This window comes from Triticum dicoccoides, chromosome 5A, assembly GCF_002162155.2.
Source record: "Triticum dicoccoides isolate Atlit2015 ecotype Zavitan chromosome 5A, WEW_v2.0, whole genome shotgun sequence".
Taxonomy (NCBI): Eukaryota; Viridiplantae; Streptophyta; class Magnoliopsida; order Poales; family Poaceae; genus Triticum; species Triticum dicoccoides.
Window position 1 is genome coordinate 417,630,109 of NC_041388.1, and position 7,960 is coordinate 417,638,068.

Below are 7,960 nucleotides of genomic sequence, written 5' to 3' on the forward strand. Positions count from 1 at the left end.
GCAATACATGAGCGTGACCCATGGACATAGCACTATGGGTGGAATAGAATATAATGATGGGGGTTGTGTGGAGAAGACAAAAAAAAAGAAAGTCTCACATTGACGCGACTAATCAACGGGCTATGGAGATGCCCATCAATTGATGTCAATGCGAGGAGTAGGGATTGCCATGCAACGGATGCACTAGAGCTATAAATGTATGAAAGCTCAACAAAAAGAAACTAAGTGGGTGTGCATCCAACTTGCTTGCTCACGAAGACCTAGGGCATTTGAGGAAGCCCATTGTTGGTATACAAGCCAAGTTCTATAATGAAAAATTCCCACTTAGTATATGAAAATGACAACATAAGAGACTCTCTATCATGAAGATCATGGTGCTACTTTGAAGCACAAGTGTGGGAAAAAAGGATAGTAGCATTCTCCCCTTTTATTTCTTTTTTTATTTGGCCTTTCTTTTTTTTCCTTTTTTGGCCTTTCTTTTGTTTTTGTTTTTTGGGACAATGCTCTATTAATGATGATCATCACACTTTTATTTATTTACAACTAAAAGATTACAACTCGATATTAGAACAAAGTATGACTCTATATTAATGCCTCCGACGGTGTACCGGGATGAGCAATGAATCAAGAGTGAGATGTATGATAATTATGCATGGTGGCTTTGCCACAAATACGATGTCAACTTCATGATCATGCAAGGCAATATGACAATGATGATGCGTGTCATAATAAACAGAACGGTGAAAAGTTGCATGTCAATATATCTCGGAATGACTATGAAAATGCCATAATAGGTAGATATGGTGGCTGTTTTGAGGAAGATACAAGGAGGTTTATGTGTGACAGAGCCACTACACCATGGTAGAGCTTAAGTGACACACTTGTGTGGGTAAAGGTCCACCAATCTCTACAGGATATCTGTCGGCGTAGCTCTTAAGCTTGTCCTCAGATCATGTGTCGGAAGAGGTACGACAATGTGAACAAACTATGTGTCAGCAGTCACGTAGAGACAACGTGTCAGTCGGCAAGTACTTAGCAACATCTTATCTGTCGGTATATGTGTGGGCCCTGGCAGATTTTTTGTCAGCGTAGGTATGCGCTTAGGGACATCAAATATGTCGGTGTAGGTAGGGTGTATGGAAGCAGATTAAGTGTCGCTGTAGATCAACGAGACCTTGAAAATTTTGGCGGCTGATTTAGGTGCGACGAGGGAAATATCGGTTACGCGCGGCCCAAATTTGACCCACACTGGCCTGTTATCCCCGAATCTGAGACCAAACCCAAATAACACCAGCTCCATCCCCACATCCCCTCCACCGTCGCCCTCTCGCAACACCCCTCGTCCCTGCCGCCGGCGATGATAGCTCGGCCGCCGCCCTCCGTCCGCCCGCCGCCCTAACCCCCGCCCTCGACCACATCCCCCGACCTCGAGCTCCACATCCCCGGCCCCTGCTTCGGCCGCCGCCGCCCCTTTTCTCTCCCGCAAAGCCCCTTGTCCAGATCTATCAGCCGCAGGCCCGTTTCATTGGTGGGCAGCCGGTGGCCTTCGAGGTGCGTTCCCCGTCATGTGCTAGGTGCCACACGCCTGGTCGCTGGTCGTCCTCAGAATAGCTGTCGGTTCGCCGGTTCGGTGCTTACCCCTTCCTTCATGTACGCAGGCCAGAGGAACTGGTCTTTGCTAGGTAAAGGGCCGATGATGGCATCCGCAATTGTTCTTCCAAACACGAGCAACATCCTGTGTCTCTCATAGATCGACCTGCTAGTTTGCTTCAACCTGTGAGCTGTATTGTTGGTAGCTACGTTGGAGTGATTGAACATGTTGTTAGTCTGAACCTAAACTGATCCCTGCTTAGTTAGTCAGTCCCTTTGTTTAAGATTAGGCTCTGGCATTATGAAGGTTACTTGTTGGATCTGTGGTGCTACTGAGAAGTGCACAATCCAACCTTATTTTATTCCAGTTTCTAATTTGTTGGTCAGATCGATGGCTACAGGGATGGGTTACTTTAAATTTCTGAATTATAAGATTGCAAGTTTCTGAAATGTCGGTCTAGATTGCATGTGTAACCAGCTATACAGATGATATCGCTAGAATTAGTAATAAATCTAGAGTACCACTTTTCTCGTAGCCCTTGGATAAAATTCATAGATTATGGTGGACAGATTAGTAGCCCTTGGATAAAATGGTCTGATTGGAAATAACCTGAACCCGCCTTCTCCATGTGCGCTACCAGTACGTACGTAGCGATAATCTATGAATTTTTCATCAGCGTCCGTCGTGCGTCTGTTGGGAGGGAAAAAGAACAGATCGATGGTGTTTGGGAAAGGATTACATGCAAGCGCTTGCGCACAGTGAGATAACAGATCCAGACCCGTTTACTTTGTTCTTCCCTTAGTAGTTCGCCATAGGCTGCGGTGCTTATCATTGAATCTTCACTTTTTTCTTTGTTCCCATATGGTTGCGGACAGGCCTGACGGCTGAAGCTAGCTTGATTGGTGTGTTCCTTGCAAGTCAGCTGTGTTGCGCTTCACATCTAGGCATGAATGTGTGTATCTCTATCTTCTTTTATTAACCGGTGAGTCTGTATAGTGGGGTTTGCGTCGTCCTACAACTTTTGATAAACAAACTTTCTATAATCCTTACTTTTTAGTAGCTGTCTAAATAAAAAATTTGTACTCCCTCCGTCCCGAATTACTTGACTTAGATTTGTCTAGATACCGATGAATCTAACACTATGTAAAACAAGTAATTTGGGAAGGAGTTAATATTCTTTTTGACATTTTGGTTTTGCAGCTACAACTTTAATGAGTAATGTGTTCGAGTTTTTCAGTTATCGGCAGATGTGATAAATATTTCCAATTATTATGATGCATCTAATTCAGATTTGTAAGTTTGATCTCAAGGATGATAAATTGTAAACCATGCTGTTTGATTTTCTTTACTTGTATGAAAATTTCCTCTTTCTAGTTTACTCTATGTATATGCGGTCTTCTAAATAATACTTCAATTTGGTCATATATTTTCAATGCCAATGGCAACAGGTAACAAAGGTTTGTGTGACATGTAGTTGTAGCATTACTATGACAGTGTGCGTGAAAGCAAGGTACTATTTTTATAACAACATTTACTTTACCGTTGTGATGTACTAATTTAGGAACTTTAATATCCTCTATTATTTATTGGTGTTCAATTCATAATACCCTATTTGTTTGGGTTTACAAGTTTCATTAGTTTCTATTGACTTGCTGATATAACCAAACTGAAAAAGAATTGAAAGTGTCTTGGAATAAATCTATATAATCGTTTACTGTTTATATCTTGACAAAAGGTTATTGTTTGATAAAAATGAGTTTCTCCTGGAGCCTTTTCATCAGTTTTCACATATTATCATAGTAGGACTAACTATATTAAAGGATCAACTTGATCATAATTTCTTTTCTGAGGTCCTTTTGAGCCATGAGATATTGCAAATAGTTAATTAAATCATTGCACTGGATATAGAAGTTATGATTTATGCCATCAAACGAAGGTATACTTAGAAATGCCAACTATTTCTTTTTTGCAAAGGAGAAATAAACCTTGATCGCATGGTGCACACAACCTAAGTGGATGCACCACATTAGCCTCCAGATCAATCGGCGCGTACAAATAAAGTTCGTTCAGTTTAATTCATTAAACAACAATGCCATGAGTATCATCTCAATTGTATGCTACTAAAATATTTCTAAGTTCTGTAATTTCTAAGTATATACTAACACATTCATGAAAACGATGGTAGCTAGCTTGTGCAGGGTTGATGGCTAGTGGCATAAACTAAACTGCACATCCTACAGTTTTTTGATCTGAAGTTGTACATATTAGTTCTACTTCATCAGATAACGTGCAAACACAATTATTTTCGAACTTTGAAGTAGATAAAATGGTCAGGGGGCACCCACACATATTCCTCATATGTACACGCGAGTAACAATCACATGTTTGCAGTCCCATTCAGTTGGAACATATGAGAATTTGACCCATAGCCTCCATATTGAAGCTAACTTCGTATTAGAACAAATACAACTTTACACTGGCTGATCCTACTACAGTTTCTTGCATGTACGAGGTTGAATAGAATTTGTAGATATGCCTGCCATGGAGAAATGCTTACTCTATGTATATGTAGATATGTTTGCATGATGATTCCTTTCAGCATTTTAAAAATATTTTACATCACATATGGCAGAACTATGTTATGTGTGTTCTGGGCATATGTCATAAATACTCTTGTGCTTCTCTTGGCTGCCAATCTCCCTATGAGCTTCGAAGAACTTGAGCTGACTGCACTTTCTACCAAATTCTTGTGTAATATTTTTAGGTAATCAGCCACCTAGTATTCATGGATGTGATGACTTTGGAGTGTTATGGAGCATTTGGTTGACTGGAGTATTTTGGACCAGCCAACTTAATTGTAATCATGAATCTTATGTATGTTCTGGACCATTTGGTGTTCAAGTGTTATGGAGTAGAAATCATGTGGATGTGACTTAAGTGTTTGGACCATTTAGTGTTCGAACACTTTTAGACCATCAAATAAGGGTCCTTTTATGTGACTTGTGTTTTCTGGATGTTTGCCAAGATGGCCAAACTTTGCTTTGTCAAGATTGACTTGAGTTTGAATCTGTGATCAATGATTGTGCAATATGTGTTCTTGATCTTGTTTGTGGATAAGAGTTGAACATCGTATAACTTTGAATCAGAGTAGTAGCCAATTGTAGTTCTAGTAGTATACCATCTCACCAACAATTTATATGTTGGCAAAAACATTCCATTGGAGAAAGTGTCGACAGAACTACACCCGTAGCCAGACAAACTATGTGTTGGCAATGTCAAAGACCTTTTTAGATAGACTAAGTGTCGGCAATGCTAAAGACCTATTTGGACAGACCAAGTGTTGGCATAGGTAGGGTGTATGTTGTCTTACCATCTGTCGGCATAGGTAGGGTGTAAACAGACAAACCATGTGTCGGCGTATGTAGGGTGTACATTGACATATCATTTGTCGGCGTAGGTAGGGTGTATGCCGATCAAAAAAGTGTTGGCAAGTAAACTTCTGTCGGCAATACCTTTGCCCACAACAAGTCCTCCGACTATTTTATCTTCTGTCAGCATATGTGTTAGCGGCAAATTATCTGTCGGCAAAGGTACCCTATGCCAACAGATTGATGTGTCACCAAAACTTAACCGTGGTGTAGTGAGCGTATCATATCACGAGGTTTGGATACACCGGCGAAGTTTGCACCAACTCTTGAGGTGAGAAAAGGCAATGCACGGTACCGAAGAGGCTAGCAATGATGGAAGGGTGAGAGTGTGTATAATCCATGGACTCAACATTAGTCATAAAGAACTCATATACTTATTGCAAAAATCTACAAGTCATCAAAAACCCAGCATTACGCGCATGCTCCTAGGGGGATATATTGTTAGGAAAATACCATAGCTCATCCCCGACCGCCACTTATAAGGAAGACAATCAAAGAAACACCTCATGCTTCAAATTTGTCATACAACGGTTACCATATGTGCATGCTACAGGACTTGCAAACCTCAACACAAGTATTTCTCAATTTCACAAATACTTAACTAGCATGACTCTAATATCATCATCGTCATGCCTCAAAACAATCATCAAGTATCAAACTTCTCATAGTATTCAACGCACTCTATATGAAAGTTTTTATTATATTCCTCTTGGATGCCCATCATATTAGGACTAGTTTCATAACCAAAGAAAATTACCATGCTGTTTAGGACTCTCAAAATAATATAAGTGAAGCATGAGAGTTCATCTATTTCTTCAAAATAAAACCAATGTCGTTCTCTAAAAGATATAAGTGAAGCACTAGAGCAAATGACAAACTACTCCGAAAGATATAAGTGAAGAATAATGAGTAGTTGAATAATTATGCAACTATGTGAAGACTCTCTAACATTTAAGAATTTCGGATCTTAGTATTTTATTCACACAACAAGCAAAACAAAACAAAATAAAATAATGCTCCAAGCAAAACACATATCATGTGGTGAATAAAAATATAGCTCCAAGTAAAGTTACCAATGAACGAAGACGAAATAGGGGATGCCTTCCGGGGCATCCCCACGCTTATGCTCTTTCCACTCCTTATTCCATAGTCCATCGAATGTTACCCAAAACTTGAAAACTTCATAACACAAAACTTAACAGAAAACTCGTAAGCTCTGTTAGTATAAGAAAATAAATCACCACTTAGGTACTGTTGTGAACTCATTCTAAATTCATATTGGTGTAATATCTACTGTATTCCAACTTCTCTATGGTTCATACCCTCCGATACTACTCACAGATTCATCAAAATAAGCAAACAATACAAAGAAAACAGAATCTGTCAAAAACAGAACAATCTGTAGCAATCTGGAGGTTTCGAATACTTATGTCACTCCAAAAATTCTGAAATAAATTGGTGGACCTGAGAAATTTGTCTATTAATCATCTTCAAAAATAATCAACATAACTGCACTCTCCAGTAAAAAATGGCAACTAATTTCGTGAGCGCAAAAGTTTTTGTTTTTTACAGCAAGATCGCAAAGACTTCACCCAAGTCTTCCCAATGGTTTTACTTGGCACAAACACTAATTAAAACATAAAACCACATCTAAATAGAGACTAGATGAATTATTTATTACTAACAGGAACAAAAAGCAAGGAACAAAAATAAAAATTGGGCTGCCTCCCAACAAGCGCTAACGTTTAACGCCCCTAGCTAGGCATGGTGATTTCAATGATGCTCACATAAAAGATAAGAATTGAAACATAAAGACAACATCATGAAGAATATGACTAGCACATTTAAGTCTAACCCACTTCCTATGCATAGGGACTTTGTGAGGAAACAACTTATGGGAAGAATAATCAACTAGCATAGGAAGGCAAAACAAGCATAGCTTCAAGATTTTCAACATGTAGAGAGGAAACTTGATATTATTGTAATTCCTACAAGCATATATTTCACCCTTATAATAATTTTCAGTAGCATCATGAATGAATTCAACAATATAATTATCACATAAAGCATTCTTTTCATGAGCCATAAGCATAGAAGTTTTGTTACTCTCCACACAAGCAAAATTCTTCTCATTCGGAATAGTGGGAGTATCATAAGAAACTCGAATATTATAAATTGTTTCCACATTAAAGGAGTAATGTTCAGAAAAAGGGTAATCATAATCATGACAAGTTTTATAAATATAATCATCTCTACTTTTTATAGCATAAGTATCATCACAATAATCATCATAAGTAGTAACTTTGTTCTCATCATAATTAATTGAAACCTCTTCCAAAATAGTGGAATCATTACTAAATAAAGTCATGACATCTCCAAATCCACTTTCATAACTGTCACAATAAGATTAAACATCCTCCAAAATAGTGGGATCATTACTTCCTAAAGTTGACACTCTTCCTGTGACGCCCGGATAATCAAGCTACAGTAACCTCTGCTAATGATGTCACGTCACCTCGATTACTGTTGCTAATCTCACGTTAGTTTGAAAATGATTCAAATTCAAAATAAAGGCGAACCTCAAATTTTTTTCAAATATTAAAACCAAAATGTTCGGGATGTGCCAGTTAATGCATGGGTGATTAGGGTGAAGAAATCACATTTTTATAAAATATTTAAATGCAATAAAGTAATTAAAACAATAGTTAAAACAATTAAATAAATGCCTATTGAATTTTATAAAATATTAAACTATTTTATTTTGGGTTAAAAATTAAGGTGGTAGTAGTATATTTATAATTACAAATTTAGATACTAGTGTTTATTTTTATAAAACAGTAAAGGTAAAATAAATAGAGAAGAAATTGAAAAAGGAAAAGAATAAAAACAAAAAAACAAAACAAAACAAAACAAACAAAAAGAAAGAACAAAAGGGCAGTCC

At 38.0% G+C, this 7,960-nt stretch overlaps 1 long non-coding RNA gene across 1 annotated transcript; it reads left to right on the top strand.

Annotated features, from left to right (window-relative positions):
- The first annotated feature begins 1,257 nt into the window (after positions 1-1,257).
- On the top strand, positions 1,258-4,636 carry LOC119301957. The gene is made up of 3 exons (XR_005147239.1): positions 1,258-1,551; positions 1,659-2,573; positions 4,356-4,636. It is a non-coding gene; the product is annotated as an uncharacterized LOC119301957 (long non-coding RNA).
- The last annotated feature ends 3,324 nt before the right edge of the window (positions 4,637-7,960 follow it).